Source organism: Macrobrachium nipponense, chromosome 13, assembly GCF_015104395.2.
Source record: "Macrobrachium nipponense isolate FS-2020 chromosome 13, ASM1510439v2, whole genome shotgun sequence".
Taxonomy (NCBI): domain Eukaryota; kingdom Metazoa; phylum Arthropoda; class Malacostraca; order Decapoda; family Palaemonidae; genus Macrobrachium; species Macrobrachium nipponense.
The window spans coordinates 86,938,155-86,960,717 of NC_087206.1; the positions used below are offsets into that span (position 1 = coordinate 86,938,155).

The following is a 22,563-nucleotide window of genomic DNA, read 5'->3' on the forward strand; positions in this document are numbered from 1 at the left end:
TGATCTATAAGTGCAATCAAATAGCCCCTGATAAAGTCTGAAGAGGTTCCTGATATCTGCCTATCGCTTAGAACAGCAACAGGAAGAACCACTGGTGGGCAAGGATATATAAAGTGCCAATGTACTACTCAATGTACATCAGGACGATGCTGCCGCCTAAGAAAAAAAATTTAAATGCAACTCACACCGTCACCCGGGCAGATCATGCAAAAATTTCTGATTCGACTCAACTGAACCCTGAGATCTATTGACTTATTTCTCTTTTACTGATTTTGCATTAATTATGTTTGTGTTCATTCAAATAAATTGGAATTCTTTAAACTGCCTCTACATTAACCATGTTGCATTCTCTTGTAACCTCCCGTGGGTTGTCTGCAGGATTAATTGCCATTTCTACACTAAACCATAATATATGTTTAGATTAGGCAGTCCTATTCACATCGGGCAAAATTGAGCTGCATAATTTGAACAACAGGTATATTTGGCCTAATGTTAACAAATTGTAAACTTTATGCAAACTGCTTGCTTAATGTACACATTAGGCAATTTTCTGCCTAATGTTCACATTAGGCAATTATCCACATTATGCGTAACATATATATATATATATATATATATATATATATATATATATATATATATATATATATATATATATTTCGAGCTACAATGTCCTTTAATATCTAATTCGCTTACCTACTCGGCAATTTAATATATTTTCATATATGCTTAACCGAAGGGGAATTTTTTCTCGATAATAGGCTTGCCTGGACCAGGGCAAGCCTATTATCGAGAAAAAAATTCCCCTTCGGTTGGTTAAGCATATATGAAAATATATTAATTCCGAGGTAGAGCGAATTAGATATTAAAGGACATTGTAGCTCGAAATATGTATATGAATCACGGAAATGTGATATGACTTATATATATATATATATATATATATATATATATATATATATATATATATATATATATATATATATGGGTGTGTGTGTGTATAACTGAACGTGATGAATAAATATATAAATAAATATATATATATATATATATATATATATATATATATATATATATATATATATATATATATATATATGTATATATATATATAATGAGTGTGTGTGTGTGTGTGTTCAGAGAGAAAATGGCCGAACGTTTAAAACAGCTCTAATACCGTATATGTTCGATATGTGGTAAAAACGTTACGGTTGTGATATCTTTTTGTTTGTATTATTCTCTAGTTCACTTGTTGCTTGATATTGCAGAAGGATAAATTAGGAATAAATTAAGAAAAAGAGCGGAATTCATATTGAAAGAAGAGAGAGAGAGAGAGATAGATTACTCTGTGTAACGAAGGAAAGTTATATGAATCAGATGGTTGAATGTGTCCCTACTATAGTTCACGTGAAATATTCCTTAAATCCATATGTATGTACCCCGTAAGGGAGTAATGCCGTCAGTGCACCTCACGCGGTGCACTGTACGCATTACTTAAGGTTCTTGAAAGCATCCTTTCGGCCTCTACCTGCATCCCCCCTTCCAATCCTTTTACTGTACCTACCTCCATTATTATATATATATATATATATATATATATATATATATATATGTGTGTGTGTGTATATATATGATATATATATATATAATGTATATATTTATATATATGCAATATATATTTGTAATCCATGGTCCTGGAAGAGTTAAAAGGGAAAGGCTTTCCTTTCCCTTGCGATTACATAATCTTCTTTAAGGGATTTCGCCTCCATTCCGTATGTGGAATGAACAACCACATACCACAAATAACAGTAATATAAACATTGACCTGTGCTTTGCGGACATGAAAAATGGGAATACGGATGTATGACATTGAAAAGGAAGCATCGTATACGTAGGAAACATTATGTAATATTCTCTCCTATTTTATGATTGAAAGTCTTGAAACATGATTGCTTGCCGTGCCCTATATGTGTCTCACTTGTCTCCGGATTAATTAATTTTGATGTAGAGAACAATAAATTGAAATCCATCAAAGTAATTTGATACACATATCAGTCTCGTAACTCATCCAGATCGTACGATCTTCAGTCTCCGTAGAATTAATTTGTATTCAGAACCTGTATCGCATGTCAAATCAAGAATAATTTGGTTGACGTCGCCTAAGCATGCTCGTGTGCGAATTTAGAATTTCTAAAATGTTTAGTATATGTGTTTTCTAAACGGTTGCAATTTAGCTTAGAATAATATTATAATGTATATTCTAAAGAATTTCAGGAATGCCCTGTATATAATAAATTTAAAGAGTGACCTATAGGAAGAAAATTAAAAAAAATTACATGCAGAGAATGACTCATAAAGAGGTATTTGAATGCCCCAGAATATAAAAATGGCCTGTCAATTAAAACTTAAAGATTATTCAAAGGTGAAAATATTAAAGAATAACATACGGATGGACATTTTTTAAAACAACCTAAAAAAAAAAAAATGAACGGATCCAGTGATTAAAACGATTAGAAAGACCCAGCGAATGAAAACTTCAAAGAATCATTTAGAGATGGAGATTAAAAAAAACAAGTTACTTATGAGTATTTTCTTCAGGAAATCAAAGAGATAAGGATAACAGGTATCAATCAATTACTTTGATGCTCAGTATCGAGAAAACGCTGCCAATGAAGACTAACAAACTGACATTTGTCGTCGTTATCGTCATCAGTGATGAGACGACCTCATCGTTTGACTGTGAAGAACCAGCTCTTGGAAATTGGTCTTTATTAGTGTTATTGCTCATACCACCTACATCCTTCTGAGTGCATGTGTATTTTATTACAATCAGATTTATTGGAATACAATGACACATCCTCACAAAATGTAAAGGCTCTCTTGTTTTATGCAATGATAGCATTAACACGCGTTCTCTTATATAGGGTGTATGATTGTATGACCTGGATCAATTTTTATTTCGATATTTTATCTGTATGGGTACATATATTAATACATGAGTATCATCATTGCATTATTTCAGCCTTTAAAAGTCCTTCGTTGGCTGTAGGCCTTCCCCTGGTTCCTCCACAGATTTCTATCCTCCGCTGCTCTGTTCCACTGTCGTTTATGTTGGTCTGAGTCATCTCGCCAGCAGTTTTTTTTTTGTCTTCTTCGGTGTCTTGTGTATCCTCGGGGCGTCCAAAAGGTTGTTCGTGACGTCCATCTGTTGTCTGTCATCCTGGCATTGTGCCCCGCCCAGTTCCGCTTGAGCTTACTGATGTTTTCAAGGATACCCTTGACTTGAGTTTTTTGACGTATCCATTTAGCTGTTTTTCTATCCTTCCAAGTTAGATCTAGCTTAATTCTCTCATGTGCCCTCTGCATTGTCCTTCATTTAAGGGAAAGCTTTTTTTTTTATTAGATTCCAAGTTTCATCCTCATAGGTGACAGTGGGGAGGATACACTGATCATACACTTAACTTTTCAAGATGATGGGAATCTTCTTATTTTAAACACTGCCCTGGCTCTTCCAAACGCCTACCAACCGAGGGTTATTCTTCTTTTTATTTCGCTCTCTTGGAGGCGTCATGTAGAGAGATTCCTTGTCCAAGGTAGATGTAGCGGTCCACTTCCGCAATTTGTTGATTTCCAATTTCAAGTATGTCATCTGCATTTTCAGTTTATTTATTGCTCATGACTTTGGTCTTACGGGAGTTCATGTGGAGGCCTACTGCTACTGATTTGCTCGCTTCATTTAGCTCGGCGAGCATTTGTTGAAGCTCTTCTTAGGTGGGGGCAACGATAATGATGTCATCAGCAAATCTTAGGTGACTTGGGTATTCTCCATCTAGTCTTATTCCTTTTTCTTGCCAGTTGAGTTGTCGGAAAGCTCTCTCCAGGAAGGCAGTAAACAGGTTGGGTGAGCTTGTGTCACCTTGTTTGACTCCTCTCTTGGGTTGGAATGGTTCCGAGTCCTTGTGAAGGCGAATAAATGGTGTTGCGTGGTCATAGAAGCGTCGGAGGACATCGATGTAAACTGACTCAACTCCCTGTTCTTCCAGCGCTGACATGACCTCTTCCTCAGTTTCGACCGAGTCAAATGCTTTGGTGTAGTCTACAAGTGTTACTACTAGTGGGATTTTATATTCGTTTGTTTTCTCGATGATCTGGTTTACTGTTTGTAGATGGTCAATTGTGGTGTAGCCTCTTCTAAAGCCTGCTCGTTCTCTTGGCTAATTTTGATCAAGCTTACTTGCAAATCGATAAGTGATAACTCGTGACGATCTTATAAATAACATTAAGGAGGCTGATTAGTCGTTGGTTGTTCATGTCCATGGGTTCGCCTTTTTTTGTGGAGGAGAATGAGGATGGCTTTATTACACTCTTCTGGCGTTTTGCAGAAAAAGATAAAATTCCTCTTCATGTCAAGTATACTAAATTACTCAAAATTATAATAATGCAATGTCACGAGGATGCGTCGTGTACGAGTTTGTGTATAATGTAAACGAAAATAAATTCGTAAATCGTTCGTCCACGAACGGTGAATGCGTTTAAAGTCGCACTGTTACGCAACTGCAATTTTGAAGCACTGGTTTAAACTGCGTCCGTGCACCTCACGCGGTATACTGTAGGTAATACTTGAGGTTTTTTTTCCAGTGTCCCTTCGGCCCCAAGCAGCATCCCCTTTTCATTCCTTTCACTGTACCTCCGTTCATATTCGCTTTCCTCCGTCTTACTTAACAACCCTCTCCCAACAATTGTTTCATAGTGCAACTGCTAGGTTTTCCTCTCTATCTCTCTCTCTCTCTATATATATATATATAGATATATATATATATATATATATATATATATATATATATATATATATATATCATATATATATATAATATTTTATTCCATTCCATTCCATTCAACTGCTATAACCTGTACCGTTATCACTGGCCAGTCTGGTCCGATTTATTTCACGAATAATTAGGTTACGAGTGATGATCGGTGGCTGTCGTTATCCGTCATTTCCAATACGTCATTCTGCGACGCGACAGTTCGCAATCTAGATTTATTGCCTTCGTCGTCATTTTTGGCGAAGTGATTTTTCATATTGTTCATTGACGTGTGTATGGAGGTTTGATTGTAATTCTTGAATGAAAAGAGCGCCTCGGTGGCATGGATTCTCGGGCATTCCATTGAGGTGTGAGAAATGTGTATTTCTGGTGATAGAAGCTCACTCTCGACGTGGTTCGGAAGTCACGTAAAGCCGTTGGTCCCGTTGCTGAATAACCACTGGTTCCATGCAACGTAAAAACACCATACAAACTTGAATGAAAAGAGACTAGCTTTGCTTTCCTTAGAATCTTATACGTTTGTCATAAAAAATAAAAAAAAATAGAGGAAGGTGATCGGGAAATGGTTTAAAAATGGTAGCATTTACTACGTTTACCTACGTTTTTATTTATTTATTTACTTTATTATGAAACTGACCTTTTGCGTTCCCAGAACCGTTGCATAAAATTAAGGTTTTAAGCCGTATTTCATCAAACTTGCTAATGGGAACGGATTGAACAAAAAGTCCAATAAATTATTCATTAGGGGTTGTGCTAATTGGCCGGTAAAATTCCGAACTGCTAGGGCGTATACGAGATTTAGAATTAGACGCTGTTGGCATTACTTAAGCGTCCCTGCGTGACCTAGCTGCAACCCCTTTCATTCCTTTTACTGTACTTTCATTCATATATCTTTTCTTCTATTTTGCTAGCGACCCTCTCCTAACAATTGTTTTCCCCCCTGTTTCACATTTCAAACCTTTCTACTCGCGATTTCCCTTTCAGCTATGAATGACCTCATGGCCCCCAGCACTTTACCTTTGGCTTAAATTATGTATTCCATTACATTCCATCCCAACCCCCTTCCCCTACAGCGCACTACAATCCAACCCCCACCCCCCATCCTTTTCTTTATTTCGTAACTATGAATTTTTAATAATAAAATTCTCCATTTTTGTTAGTCGTTCGACGCTAACATATTCAGGTTCATTGCATTCGTATTTTTACTTTTAAGTTCTCAACTATATAATCACATTCTGAAGGTACTTTCATCTAATATTTATAATTGTTCGTTGAACAGTAAGCTATACGGTGACGTTAATTATGGAGGTCAACGTAAGCATGCTCACAGTCAGTAATCAATTTGAAATGTTGCTAGCCATCGCTTAACTTCTTCTACGTGATTGTCTGTACTATAATTGTTAATTGTGAACGAAAAGGTGGTATCGTTTGTTTTCTTCCTTCAAATTATATTACAAATAGAATTTTCAAGAAAACAGATGTCGTCAAAACGATACATTCGATTTTATTTCTTTTAAGTTTCCTCAAGTTCATTCTTTGCCATTTATTGCAGAAAAATATATACAATTTGAATATTCGAGGAAAATATCAAGTTACTCAGAAGTAAGAAAAGGTTCTTCCCTATTGATGGAAATTGTTCCACGAGAGAACACATCTGAATATTTGTATCACCTTAGATAATTTTTTTTTTTTATCTACTTCTACCTTCAAAGTAAACATTCTTGGATGTTTTATTTACATAATGTTTTTGTTTTGATTTTCGTTGATTTTCTATTTTTATAACGAGCCTCTCATTACATTTCTCAGGCCCGGGACCTTTAGTGTCAGTGCGTGCTACTCGCAAAGATATCACAATTATTCTGTCGAGACGCCCATGTTACCACTCCTCCAGATCACAAAGGTATGTAACGCCCTTAACTATGTTATTATTATTATTATTATTATTATTATTATTATTATTATTATTATTATTATTATTATTATTATTATTCAAAAGATGAGCCCAGAAGACAAAATGAAAGACAGAAAGAAGCGGTCAGTAATAAAAAAAGAAGATAATTTTACAAGTTAATGTTTAAGTAGATAAGAATAAGAATTAAGTGATTAAATACAAAGTGAATTGTTTCAGGGTAATAATGCACTGCAACTTCGCTTGAACTTCAGAATAGCCTCCATTAGACTTTTGTGTGCTTTAACGCTATTAAATGTAATGCTTTCAGAGCCAGACTTTATGTAGGGTCTTAGTGCTTTCTAGCGGTCTTGTAATGTTTCAATTTTATTCCTGCCTTTTCTTTTCTGTATTTATGTAATTTCTTCCCGTTTTTTTGGATACGCTTGTCAATACAGAACGTAGTGATAAACGTATCCAAAAACCTCGAAGAATTCGAGAGGTTAGAGGGCATTGTGGCTATTGCAATTAAATATGTATCTGGTAAAGATTAAGCAGTAGATTCTAATATATATATATATATATATATAATATATATATATATATATATATATATGTATATATATATATATATATATTTATATATATATATATATATATATATATATATTATATATATATGTTTCAGCCTAAAAGCATTAAAACGAATGCCCCCTTGGCTACAATGGTGAGGATGGGTCTATTCCGGCTCTGATAAATATGTCTGAATTCGGAAGGTAAATATATATATGAGAGGCAATAGACTTTTATCCTTCTCGTGGTCTGGTCCGCAACGTGACCTCGTTGTGATTATGGGACCCTGATTCTTTTCCCGCTACAGGGCCTCATAATAACTCTTGATTACTTGCACTTAGATCTAAGGCTTTGTCCCCGTAGGGGATGTGGTGCTGTCAGTGTACCTCGTTCGGTGCAATGTAGGCATTACTTGAGGCTATTTGCAGCGTCCCTTTGGCCCCTAGCTGCAACTACTTTCATTCCTTTTACTGTACCTCCGTTCATATACTCTCATAACAATTGTTTCATTGTGCAACTGCTTTGAGGTTTTCCTCCTGTTACACCTTTGCAACCTTTTAATGTCAATTTCCGTTTCAGCGCTGAATGTCCTTAGTTGCCCCAGTGTTTGGCGTTATACCAAAAGTCTATATAAATCAAATAAAAAAATCTAAGGCTTTGTAGTGACAAGTGTATCCAATAAGCGCAAAGAATCAGAGAAACTAAGAGTGCACTGTTTGGCCATTACAATTACACACACACACACACCTATATCTATCTTCTATCATATATATGTGTCCGTGTATTTTCATGTTTTACCAGATACATATGTATTTCAAAACTTATACCATAACTTAGGGATACTGTAAGAGAAGCCTTGTATAGCATGAAGGTGAATCCACCGGTCAGATATCTAAATCTGTATACAATATATTCGTCTATTCTTATCTGGAAGGAGATGGAAGCATAAATATTTACAAAGTTACTGTTACATAGCATGAATTTAATCGGTTGTAGAAAGTCTCCTACGATTTTCAAAACAGAAGCGGAGAGGGGATATTTAACAGGGCTGGTTAAAGGACGTGTGAAAGAAGTGGAAAGAAATTGGGAATATATATATATATATATATATATATATATATATATATATATATATATATATACAAGATTAGAAGTGAATGGTGTAATGTTTCTAGAGAGTTTGACACGCTCTTGATGAGCCTTCTGCGTAGATGTAGGAATTGTATGGAGTAGTGGAAAATTATAGAATGAATGTGGCACTGACTATTGCGTTGTGGCTAAATCAGGTGCCACAGTCCTTTTGTTCGAATTTATATATATATTATAACATATATAAAGTTAAATATATATAATTAGTTTATCTATAATCTGTAGACAGATTGCATATATGTATGCATGCATGTATATATATATATATATATATATATATATATATATTATATATATATATACATGCAAAAATATTATATGCAATCTCTCTCTGTATGTACACACACACACAAATAATATATATTATATATAATATATAAATATATATATATATATATACATATATATATATATATATATATATATATATATATATATATATATATATATATATATATATATGTATGATATATATATCGTGTCGTTGCATGCTTTTGAAACCTTGATAGCAATATAAACAAAAGAGAAATGCAAAAATAAAATCCCATCTATATTCGACTGAGCGTCACTTACCTCCGCTGCTTTACTTGATATGGGGCTTCATAATACATTTAGTATTTCATAATTATATGCTGCTGGAATAGAGAAAAAATGTATTTCTCTTGCAAAATGGTATGGTATAAAACGAATATGATTATGACTACAATTTATTTCATGGTGTTATTTTCTTTCAATCTTGCAGCTTATAGCAAAAACGATGCCATTATTTCACAAAAACAAATTTATTTTTCAGAATGATGGGAATACAGTTTTGATATTGAATAATTATTTACCGTACAATTATTCATGAAAATATATTATTCCAGCTTTTTAATTAAGCGAACTGATGGCCATTTTAGTATTTGAAATACAACGATAGATAAATAATGATGAAGACACAAACTGACGGAGAGGAATGTAAACTTGTAATACCAAAAAATCAGCTGAAGACAAGTTTCGAGATACGAAAAAAAAAAAGATGTCATCGGAATCCAACAGTTAGCCTTAGAAAGGCAGTTTCCCTTAAAATGAGGAGACTAATTAGTACCGGGCAATCTATTTGATTGCTCCTAAGCCGAAGACAAAAGAGAGAAAATAACAAAAGAAATGTAATTGGAGAAATATCTCCTGGAAAAAGGGGGGTTCATCCTAATGAGGATATAAATCGAGAGTAGGTTGGTGGGAGGAGGAGAGAAAGGTCTTTTAAATTAAATGGGCATTTTCATTACGATGAACTGTAAAGCAATTGATGAAGTCTCTCTCTCTCTCTCTCTCCTGTTTTCATATCCAGCTGGTAGGAATAGGAGAGAAAGTTCTTTTAATTGGACATTTACATTACGATGAATTGCAAAGCGATTGAGGAAGGCGTATCCTCCTTTCTCTCTCTCTCTCTCTCTCTCTCTCTCTCTCTCTCTCTCACTGAGCGACCTGGGGTCAACCCGAAACAAGATGTAAGGTCTGTAAAGGTCTCTCTCTTCTCTCTCTCCTCTCTCTCTTCTCTCCTCTCTCTCACACTGAGGGGACCTGGGGCAACCCGAACAAGAGTAAGGTCTGTAAGGTCTCTCTCTCTCTCTCTCTCTCTCTCTCTCTCTCTCTCTCTCTCTTTGGTTTGATTCGGGAGCTACTTTGCTTTATCATCGTCTGTCGGTAACAGTACAAGGTTTACAAAGCTCAGGATCAGAAAGTTCGAAGTAACTCAAAATTTGGGATTAGCTTAAGTAAAAGTAAACATTCTCTCTCTCTCTCTCTCTCTCTCTCTCTCTCTCTCTCTCTCTCTCTCTCTCTGTGGGTGTGATTCGAGAACCAGCCCCCCAAAACCCTCCAGGCTTGTTCTGTTAAATTCCGTCTAGACTCGGTTGGCCTAAGAAATGAATCGTTGACTTAGTGGTAAGTCGGTTGTAGTAGGTCAGATCCTGTATGGAGAAGAACAAGGGTAGCATTCTTGAGATTTATATATATATATATATATATATATATATATATATATATATACATATACATATATATACATATATATATGTGTATATATATATATATATATATATAATATATATATATATATATATATATATAGGGGATACAATGCACAATTATGTAAAATCCTACTGCAGTTTTATAAAATATGTATTTCTTGTACAGCAACTTATAGCTTTCGACCATTAGCTGTGGTCTTGAACAGCTGATGATCGAAAGCTATAAGTTGCTGTGCAAGAAATATATATTTTATAAAACTGCAGAAGGATTTTACATCATTGTGGATTGTATTCCCATTTACTTAGAGATACGACATAGTACCTAGCTCCTGCATATATGTATGTTTATATATATATGTCTGTATATATATATATATATATATATATATATATATATATATATATATATATATATATATATATATATCAAGTAGCAGATAATTTCAGAAAGAGTAATGCATATAATAACAATAAGAATGATAAGAGAAGAGAGAGTTGAACACTTCGTAGTCATGAGAGTCTGTGGAACATCGCAGTAATTCAAGTTTGCGTTTGATATTTGTTGTTCAGGAAATTAAGAAAGTTGTGATCCTCTAGAAAAAAGAAAAAAAGTCTCACCCGAATGCTTTGTTGGAAAGAAACGCATGCAGGTTATATAATCCTAAACTAACCTAATCTAGGGAGTCCTTTGCTACTGACGGCATTGTCATGTATGAAATTAGAATTTTATAAGTATGAGTTATATTGAGTAGTTTAGTCTATGTGATTTGAGTCCTATACCCCTAGTCATCCATTTATCTTTAATTAATCCCCGAAAAAGCCATTTTCGTCTGGTACTACGAATAATCCAAATAACCCCGCTTCTGAATGCTGTAAATGTGTAAAGCAGTGATAAAAAGTAAACGTTTATTGAGAGTGTCCAAACTATTATCTTTAGCGAGCATCAAGTTTTGGAAATGAATCGGTCAAAGAAATTTTGTCAGAAACTTCAGCATTTGAAATTAATCCAGTTATAAACTTTTGAAAAATGGTTATTTAATTGACACAATATATAATTGGCTCAGTGGTCTGGTAAAACTATTTTAATGACGGTAATATGAAGTAAATCAATTATGCCTATTGTCAGCCGTCAGGCAATCTAGTTTAGCAGGCGCGTATCAGACAATAATGCCCCCTTTCATTAGTCCTGGAGGTGGTTAATTACCCTTAAGTGCACTTCCCTGCGTAATACGATAAGACAATGACTGTACCAATAGTCGTTGATGATTTAATCGTCTCAATCAATTGTTTTTATCTTACAGCATGAATGAATTATGTTACACAAAGGAAATGAGATCAAAATGACTAATGTATCTCTCACCTTGTGATTTGACTAATATGTTTATATTTATATCTGTTTATTTATTAATTTGCTCATTTATCTTATTTTTTCACGATAATCTCGTCTTTTTCTGTTTCCTATTTTCTTCTGTAACTTTCTTCAAATGACGCTTATATCCTTTTGGATTGTTCCATATGAATTCGGGTTTATCTTCTGAATAATAATAATAATAATAATAATAATAATAATAATAATAATAATAATAATAATAATAATAATAATAATATTTCGTTCAACTATCTGACATAAAACTTTATATAGGGCCTCAAACAATATCATTATAAGTCAAAGACCTGTAACTAATAATGCCTTGAATGTTTTATTTCCTGACTTTTACTGATGCTCTTCCATTTATTTTCCATTTTCTTCTTTCCGTTTCCTCTTCCATTGCATCTTAGTATTCAGATGAGTGGAGACCTGCTTTGAATGGTACTAAACAGCATTGTACCTAAGCCTTAATTCTATATAGCTTTATTTACGGACGGTGGATCTTGCCCTATTTAGCACAAGAGTGACCTCTGACAGGGCGGTCAGATAATGATGGATAGCCCGGGTCGACTGCGTAGTGTTGTAAACATAGGACGATTAGCGCAATAATTGTAGACATATATAGAACAAATTTGGTTTCACTTATTGAATGCTACAGGTATTCTGAGGTAATCTTCATTACGGTTTACGTCATGTTTACCCAAGATATAATATGGTTTAAAACAATTGGAAGATAGCTGTTGATTACTTGAAGTTCATACCCTCGTCTATCGATAGAAAAATTACTTTTAGAGTTTCAAGATATGTGGCTGTATTTTTTAACAAAGTAACTGACGCTGCTAAATATTGTTACCGGTAGACAGCCAGTAGCATAAAACGAATACAAAACTGAAACTATTAACGCAAAGTCGAAGAAGGATGTCGAACGTTCTGTTGTATCGACGAGCCAGTACCCTTGCATATTATCATGGGTCGGTCCCATAAGTCCCTTTCCATCACTCCTCTGGGATCCCATCTCGACAATGGGGCGTAGACCTCGTAAATGAGTAAGGTCCTTGCCCACGGTAATGAGAGACGTTATTGGTTGCTATGATTCGTTGGAGGGCTCTCTCAGGACACCCTGGCTACGATATAAGCCCTCTTCGGACGCTTCAACTCAGATGCCATCAATCACAGCGAGCTGTGTAACTGTGAAAGGATTTTGCAACGTTGTTAATTTATCTTTTTCTTTTCTGATAACTGATCTCTTCTTTTTGTATTTCCTATTACCTTCTGTCACTTTTATTGAAATAAAACGATATATTCTTTGGAAGTCAATGGCCCGCTGTGGGCTTGTTCCATGTGAAAAGGGTTCACCTTCTGATTCATATTTATTACAGCACCATTCGACAGGGAAGGGTCTTTCCGATACACATGCAGAAGCTTTTATATATATATATATATATATATATATATATATATATATATATATATATATATATATATAATATGCAACTGCTAGTCACATTTTACCTGCAATAACCACAAAGCCGTCTGAACTTTTCAAATTCTTCACACTTTTTGGGGATACGCTTGTCGCTACAAAACCTGAGTTCCAAATGCAAGAATGTGAAGGGATTCTGACGTTCGTTACAGGATTCGAACCGACATCCGGAGAATCAGAACGAGGTCACGTTGCCGCCTAGGCTACGTGAAGCTTTGTCAAACAGAGAGATAACTTGGAAGATGGAGTTCATAGAAATACATTTTCCATATAGAAATAAATCCTCCAACGGGTTACTTCTTTAAAAGAAGACCAAGAATACTTTTTGTTGAGAAACTATGTATAGTATTCATCCAGTTAATAAAATTGTCCATTCTCTTCAAGAGATCACAAAAGACGCTCTAGGTAAGCGTTTCCTATGATTAAACAATTCCCTTGTTTTGTCTTACCAAAATAATTTTTACCATTTCACACCAGTGATTTTTTTAACACTAAAAGACTGCATTGTCTAAATATGTCTGACGAATTACAGTCAGTCTCGAAGGATCTCCATTGTGATCAATAATACCATAGTAACCGCTCACGTTTCTATGAAAGAAAAAAAAAAATGAATGTACTGTCGCTATTTACACCTGCAAGAATCACTTTCTTTTGCTTTCGTGTGAAATACTGCACCTTGCACGAATCGGGTAACCTCGAGATTGCACTCACTTTCAACAAATGGGAAAGTGGAGTAGTAGATTTTCTCGTAGAGCTCCTCTATTTCCGTGCTGCTATTTATAAAACAATTTTCTCCCGCTTCTGTTTTCTCGTGATTGCTTCTGGTTCTTGTTCCCAGAAGACCTATATATAATTGTCGTATGAGGATCAATGCTGATGCTGAAGGGCTGCGCGGGATATTGAAAGTGGCGAGTGCAATTCAGCATGACTTCAGATTCAAACAGATAATTCGCTATTCATGCGATTTTCTCTTGCTGACTTCCAATATTAAGGTTTCAGAATCTATTGAGGTATATATATATATATATATATATATATATATATATATATATATATACATATATATATATATATATATATATATATATATAATATATATATATATATATATATCTATATATATATATGTTATATATCAATATTTATAAATACACACAAATATAGATATACGTAGACACACACACATATTTATATATATATATATATATTGGCTACTGATCCACGAATCGATTAACAATAGGAACCGCATGCCTCAAAGTATTCCAGATAGACAAACAATCCAGTCTAGGTAAAAACGGGATATTATCCAAGTGGAAAATATTTCCCGCTAATAAGAAGCTTTGGTTTATGCAGTGTGTGTAGCCACGGTTTCCATGGTAACCTTAGGGGTTGCATCATCATTTCGCAATATACTTCATAAGCGAGGTTTATTTTACGTCCATATATGAGGATGGACGTAATTGGATATACACCTAACGGTGCTTTTGAGAGATCGTATTGTGTACAGTGGAGTTCCTGTAAACTGCGTAATGGTTTTCTGAGAATGAACGTGAAAAACCTCTCACTGAATGTATAATGTATCGTGCGTGCCCACGAGAGCAGATAATGAAGGCTTCGTTTCAACATAAACAAGACTCTTTCTCCGAATGATTGATCACGGCGGCAACTTATTATTTGTAAAAGACGTTCTTCATCTGAAAGTGAAAATCAGACCACAGGTCAAGCACTCGGACCCGGTGGTCTGTAATCGCCTATAAATCTTGAAGATAAAAGATGGGATACGATTACAGAAGAAAGCTGGCCAATTATCACAAGTGCACGCAAGTGGCAAATCTTATCTGATTTCTACCAGACATCAGCACTACACACCCCGAGCAGTTTCTGGGGAAGCTTTCCATCAAGAACGTTTAGTCTTGAGTTTGTTTATTTCTTTTAATATCTGGAAAGTTATTTGGGGCCTTCCCTGGTGTGTGTGCTATAAGTATTGAAGATTCGACCTGCTCCCATTTCCATTAGACTCCAGAAGGTGGTAACACTTGATTTTTTGTTTTACTTGATGTGTTCATTTTCCCGCAGATATAATTTGTTGGAATAGTTGTGTCAGAAGCTCCCCTGATCAAGGAAGGTTCAGAATTCTTTTCTTATTGGTGTTTACTCCATATGTTTTGATCGAATTTCCTGAACTGATAACTCACAAAGAACGGTTTTTTTTCTGTGCTTCTCATGCTTGCGCTTTGAACTTATTTCACCATTGCTTTTAGTTCTGTTCACTCGTTGTTCTACTATTCTTCCCAATTTTTTTTTTATCTATGATCCGTTATGATTTTTAAGGGAATATGATAAACAAACCCGGCTGGGTGTATCACAGCAGTGATCCCAAAAACAAACAAAAGTAAGAAGCCAACTGAGAACATGTTTCATATTTCTGTCGAGTAGCTTTGCCATTCTGTTACTAATGATGAAAAATATAAATCTTATAATTATTGCCGTCATCAGTTTACATGGATAATCTGTTATATCGAGATTTATGTGTTGAACTTGAAAAATCCTAGAATTTCAGATAAGGTTTTGGGAACGATCAAATGCAAATGATTCCCACTGCTATAGCTGCACGCGTACTCTGTCCTCCCTGTTTTGTAATACAAATGCAAAAGAACTTCTATTTACAGACATCACAATAGCATGTAATATCTTTTATATCCGAATATATCTGAGCGGAAAAAATGCCCATCTCCTTGCCTTTGAACCTTTGTTATACCCGAGATTCCAATTATCAGAGTACAATGGGTCTTTTTCCAAATAGTAATAGTACTTGAGAACCTGATATTCGAATTCCTTTCCTTACAGGCATATTCCCTCGACGTATATAATTTGAAAAGAGCCCCTAACTAGAGAAACCATTTATCCTTTGCCCGTTTTTATCAAGCGTACATTTCATGTCGAAGATGAATTGACATTCCCAAGTCGTTTTTTGTGACATTTTCTCCTTTCTAGTCTAAAAGTTTGAAATGCAGAAATCTGTTGCTATAATTTATTTTTATAGTTCATTATCAAAAGGCTGCTTATCAACCGAATATTTTCAAGTAGGCATAAATCTTTGTAATTATTTCCAGATACGAAAGTTCTCTGTTACAATTGGTGATGTGAATTGTTTATAATTATCCAATCATTGTTCAAAACTGTGGATCTATATTAAATTGCAAACTTTGTGGTGCTCTTTGACAGTCACACTTCTTTATCTGAATTAAATGAGACGGAAGCCCATTATAAGAATATTATTTTTTTGGTTTTATTTAAGCTCTCTCTATGCTCTTGTCAACCTCACAATCTTCTGTTTTTAGTCTATTATTCCGATAGATTAAGCAGGTTTTGTGCCATCATGATTTCCTGTTCCTGGAGAAACCTTACTCGACCTTGGGTCAAACACTTATGTTATCATTGTGCGAACAGATGAATTGTAACAGGCTTATGTCATGCACACATGATCCTTCTGATTATCTCACTCGATGACAAGTGCACTAACACATCCATTAGGACCGGAGACAAACTGACATGTTGTATGACAAGTTGTAGATAGGGCTCTCTGAAGACACACGTGTGGCTCTGCTCTGTGATATACCCACTCACTGAATGTCTTCTTGCCCGTAATTCTACTTCATCAGTCTGTACTTTCTGGCATATGATATAATTTATGATTTTGTAAGTGGATTTCACCTCGCATTTCTTTCGTTACCTGGCCCTTTTTATTTCACGATATTGCTCTACGCTGTGAAAAGTGCTTTCCAGTAAAATTTTACTGTATTGTATTCGTTATTGAACATTTCCACTTGTGCTAAGAGGAGGGAAAGATATTCAGTTATTAATTCAACTATTTGTTTTCCATTTTGTAGAAGCTTTCATATAGTTCTATGGTAACAGAAACATTATAAAGATGTTACAAAGAACGAAGTAATATTATTGTTCCTACCCATCGTTCAGATAAGGTTGGACGAGCTTGTAACGATCAGAACAATTGCAATGTGGGTAAGGAATAATATGATAATGTAAGCCGCGAAATGCGTTGACATCATTCATTGAATTGCTGTTCATTAACTCCCCCATGGTATGTCTATGGAGGTTATCATTTTTAGAACTTTACTGTTGCTCTTAGAATGAATAGAAAATTATAATATAAAGACTTTCATCAGCCATTTATGGGTCTTTTCCCCCTCCAAGGGATCCACTGCCATTCAATGGACTCTCCTCTGCCTTGGGTTTTATTACAACTGAACCTCAGACTGTTGACACTTCCCAGGACAAACGGACGGCACCAATGACTGTCATCATAGTGACCTGATATATATGTGATTGGAGTTGGCTTTAGTGTATGGGTTCATCCTCTATATTTAAGAGGATATTTCCTTCCCTAAGTGGTTCACATTCACAACCATCTATTGGTGCTTCTCTGCCTTGGGATACTGTGCATTATTATTATCGACAGTCATTGGCAATTTCTGAAGCAACAGTGGCGTGATAATGCCGATGACATTTACTGCAGTTACAAAGATCTAATTAACTGACCTGAATATGTATTCATGTGTATGTATACTAATATAAACAGTATTTGCATATATATATATATACATACATATATAGCATGTATATATATATATATATATATATATATATATATATACATACATGCGCACAAACACAAACTCACGGACACAATAACCAACCTGAGAGAGAAAGAGAGAGTAGTACGAGACGAGCCACTTTGTACCTCCTGAATTTTTGTAGATATGACACAGCTACAGCGATTTCATTTTAAAATTCCAAATATACCTCGATGCTTTATTTTGAGTGGGAATAAAAATAAGATAAAAAAAATCTTCACACGAGGTCAAAACAACAAAGGTGTTATGGATAACGGGGCCGTCTACCTGGTCTTACGAAAATTGAAAGTGTATATCTTCGTATACGAAAATTGAAAGTGTATATCTTCGTATAGGTACCATCCTGCAAACCGCCCCCCCACCCCCCCCCTCAACACCTACGCCTACAAGTGGGAATATATACAGGATTTTCCCCACGTCCTCCCGTAACTGTGCACGAGTGGAATAATTAATACCTAAAAGACAAGGGTTCTCGATCCAATTTCTTTGTTAACTGTCAAGCCAAGCCGCCTGAAACCCTTTATCTGGAAGGAGAGCTGAATAAAGTGTGGGTATAAATGCCTTCACTCAGAACGATATAGATTTTATGTCCTCTAAGGTATTAGGTAAGAACACGATTCGAATGTGTGCATATATATATCTATATATATATATATATATATATATATATATATATATAATATATATAGTATATCTACTATGTCTATATATATATGTATATATATATATATATATATATCATATATACTATATAGATAAATATAGATATATCTATATATATATATAGAATATATATTCTATTTATATAGTATGACTACTATATATCTATATATATCAGTATATTTATATATATAATAAATGTCTCTGTTATAATGTACATATATATTTGGATATACATATAAGTATATATATATAAAGATTAATTATCCTGATGTGATGGAAAAAATATTGTATAAAAAGAGGATAGACCTATAGATCTTGATTCATTTTGCTGCTATGAAACCTGGTATAAAATGGCACAAATAAAACCCCAAAAATATTCAAGATAAAGTGAAAGCAATTGAGTGGAGGAGGTTGATTATAAGAGCCATTAACTTCATTACAAGAAGCAAAGCGTTTAAAGGAACTTAACAAGTAAGGGCCCCCTGGCCAAAACGATCTTTCATAACTTTGGATGATCGGAATGCTGGGGGGAGAGTAAAATGGCCTTTGCTGATGTACAGTCCTGTTCAAGTTCAGGGTTGTCATCAGTTTATCATTTTCACTTCATTTCTCATTTTTCCATCTAGCCATACTTTCATTTCAGCGCTGAATGATCTTATAGGTCCCAGCGTTTGGGCTATGCCCTAAATTCCATAATCCTTAACAAGTAAGTTCTGGGGGTGGGGGGGTTTCTGATCTCACTGTGTTTCATTATCAGTTGTTCCTAACTAAAGATAAATATGAGACCTTATGTCACAAGCTGTTACAAAAACAATCCATAGTCAGTTTAAAGAATTATATGGAGGGAAACTAGAAGCCAAGAAGTAAGGAAATAGTCGAAATGGATGATAAAAAAAAGACACATCTTTTACATAAAAATTAGTAGATGTTCATAGCTCATCGTAACTGAAGATAAATCTTAGCCCTGACGATGATGGCACAAGCTATTAGAAAAATAATATGTGGAGAGAAGATGGAAGCCAGGGAAACCGTCATACTCGGAAAAAAAAACCTTTACAGAAATAAACCTTTTGTATGGAATAAAAATGGCGTATGCCAACACAAAAGGGAGTATGAGGTTTCTTCGTCTACCAATCATTGTTATTTCGTCCAAATGGGAAAATATTGTTGGCTTTTTACTCCCTTCGGGTAACAGCGTTTTATCTCCTGCTTTTTCTAATTGTATGAAAAAGACCTTTCTGTCGGAGGGCTGTGTTCGCTTATACACTTGCTTATACAGGTATACATGGTAAGGGTACCCAGATATGCGGTTATAATGGAAGACGCTGTATTGAAAGTTACCCATTTAATTCAATTTTTACCATTACACAGTGCATTTAGATAGACAGATTAGATAAATAGGCAGATGAATAATGATTTGGTCATATGTATATGCCTGGCTTTGCATGGATGCATATTCATAAACAGATACCCTTATATAAATATATACACTTGGCTTCCTAGGTGGAAGTGCCATCAGTGCACCTTATGCGGTACACTGTAGGCATTACTTGAGGTTCTTTGCAGCATCCCTTCGGCCCATAGCTGTAACCCCTTTCATTCCTTTAACTGTACCTCCGTTCATTTTCTCTTCCATCTTACATTGCACCTTCTCTTAACAATTGATTGATAGTGTAAATGGGAAGTTATCCTCCTGTTACACCTTTCAAACCTTTTTACTCTAAATTTCCGATTCAGCGCTGAGTGACCTTATAGGTCACAGCGTTCGGCCTTTGGCCTTAATTCCCTCCTCTGTTTTCTCTTGTGTACATAATAATTGCACAAAATCTTAGACCTTTTCACTATACGAAGAGTTCTAACTCAAGCCGAAACGGGAACGTTGAATTCATTTCCTTTTCTTTAACTGGGTCATCAAGAATGCTAAACTAGGCATTTTGTATGTTTGTACCGTCTCCGGTGAACTTGTTGGAAAGTACGAAGTTTCCCAAGAAACCATTTATTGCACACGTTCTTGGAATTAAACGATTTAGGAATCTTAACTGTTGCAAGATATAATCCATTTTGTACTTTGGTTTCGATGTTCTAGTATATACATACAAACACACACACATAATATATATGTGTGTGTGCATGTATGGGTAACTGTGAAGTATTTTCTGTTGAAGCAGAATTCTGTCTAATAGAAAGATCCCATAAAAACGCCAAAATACAGAAAGTAATGCTATATTACGAAGAACAAATGTCTCCCTCTTCGCGCGGGTAATGCATTACCTGCCTGAAGAGGGAGACAGGTGTTCTCCGGAATATAGCATGAACTTTTTTTACATGTTGGCGTTTTTATGGGCTCCTTGAATTGGATGGAATACGGTTTTAACAGAAAATACTTCACAGTCACACACACACACAAACACACACACACATATACATCTGTTCATACCTCTTTCAGTATCTAACCAAATTTCCTTTTTCAGCTTATGAAATGGCAGCGTGTGAAATCGAAAAGCGCATTTCCTATGTATGTCATTTTGATTCTAAGAAGTAAATAAAAGTAGAAGATAAATAAAAGTCAAAGGTAAATAAAAGTCTGAGATTTCCTTAGTATCGAGAACCATTTGCCTCGTTATCGCCCGGCAGATGTATACATTAACGCATAAATAAAGGTGGAGGAGGTTCATAAAGTCGTAAAGATGTCAAAACATTTACTTTCAGGTGACGAATATTACTCGATTCCTTTACCCACAGACCCTTGACTAAACTTAGAAAGATAACTGAGTATATAAGCAATCTATACGTACACTAGGCAAGGAAAGTTAAGATACAGTTTTTTAAATCTTCGGACATATATTGTTCAATAATGCCACACCTGGCCATTCTAGAAAGGGGGTGGAGCTTCAAAATCATAGCGTTTGTTGCTTTCTAGATTTCCATTAACTTTACACCATAAAGATTCTGTAGAGGTCCTATACCTATAATCATTTATACTTGAATGTAGAAACAGGATCTATATTATTCGTTAATGTTGGTTTGGTAACGCCAGTTCAGGGTAGAGTGAAACCTTATTTATAAGTAACGTTTGACACTAAACTGACGTAAAATTCATACGTAATTGAAGACGGATCTTAAACAATGAGAGAAAGTGTTTTAAAATTTGGGCAGTACTTGTGGAAATCGTGAGGAACATTACAGTAAAGAATGAAATACTATGACGATAGAGAGAGAGAGAGCGCGCAATCATAGGCCTATCGATAGTGATACTTAATTCATTATATTTACTTTGAGAGATTAAGTGATAATATTTTTTCAAATGTTTCAAAAGTGGGGAGAGAGAGAGAGAGAGAGAGAGAGAGAGAGAGAGAGAGCATAGGCCTATCCATAGAGATACTTAATTCATTATATTTACTTTGAGAGATTGAGTGATAATACTATTTCAAATGTGTTTTAAAAGTAGAGAGAGAGAGAGAGAGAGAGAGAGAGAGAGAGAGAGAGAGAGAGAGAGAGAGAGAGCAAAATCTGCTTCCGTGAAGCTTAGGCCTAGTTATAACTACTTAATTTCATTATATTTTCTTTGGGAGATTGAGTGATACTATATATTTTAAAGTATGTTTTTTAGTGGGAGGAGATTTTAGAGCGGAGAGAGAGAGAGAGAGAGAGACGAGAGAGAGAGAAGAGAGAGAGATGAGAGAGAGAGAGAGTTGAAAAGAAGTTGGTAAAAAGAAGTGGGAAATTTTAGACACAGGCTGCGGTCATTCTTGCTCTCTTGATATAGTCTGTACTTTTGAAAATCGGGTTTCATCCACAAATCATTCACGAAAAAAGCTGTGTTAAGTAAGAATATTTATTACCACAAATAACTCAATAGTTTTATATCGTGCAAAAAATGCTAATGTGTTGGGAGATCTTTCAGCCTCGCGGCAAAGAAATGCAGTCGTGTAGGGCTGTAGGCTA

The 22,563-nt window shown here is 35.0% G+C and overlaps 1 protein-coding gene and 1 long non-coding RNA gene across 4 annotated transcripts in view; one reads left to right on the plus strand and one right to left on the minus strand.

The window, feature by feature from the left end:
* LOC135225170 (FMRFamide receptor-like) overlaps window positions 1-22,563 on the minus strand; it is a 355,663-nt gene that overhangs the window by 77,347 nt on the left and 255,753 nt on the right. The gene's annotated exons all lie outside the window — the stretch shown is intronic.
* The window catches only part of LOC135225171 (uncharacterized), a 302,389-nt gene that overhangs the window by 18,355 nt on the left and 261,471 nt on the right, over window positions 1-22,563 (plus strand). Inside the window, exon 2 of the long non-coding RNA XR_010316923.1 lies at window positions 6,633-6,726. This is a non-coding gene — a long non-coding RNA (uncharacterized LOC135225171). The remainder of the gene's footprint in view (window positions 1-6,632; window positions 6,727-22,563) is intronic.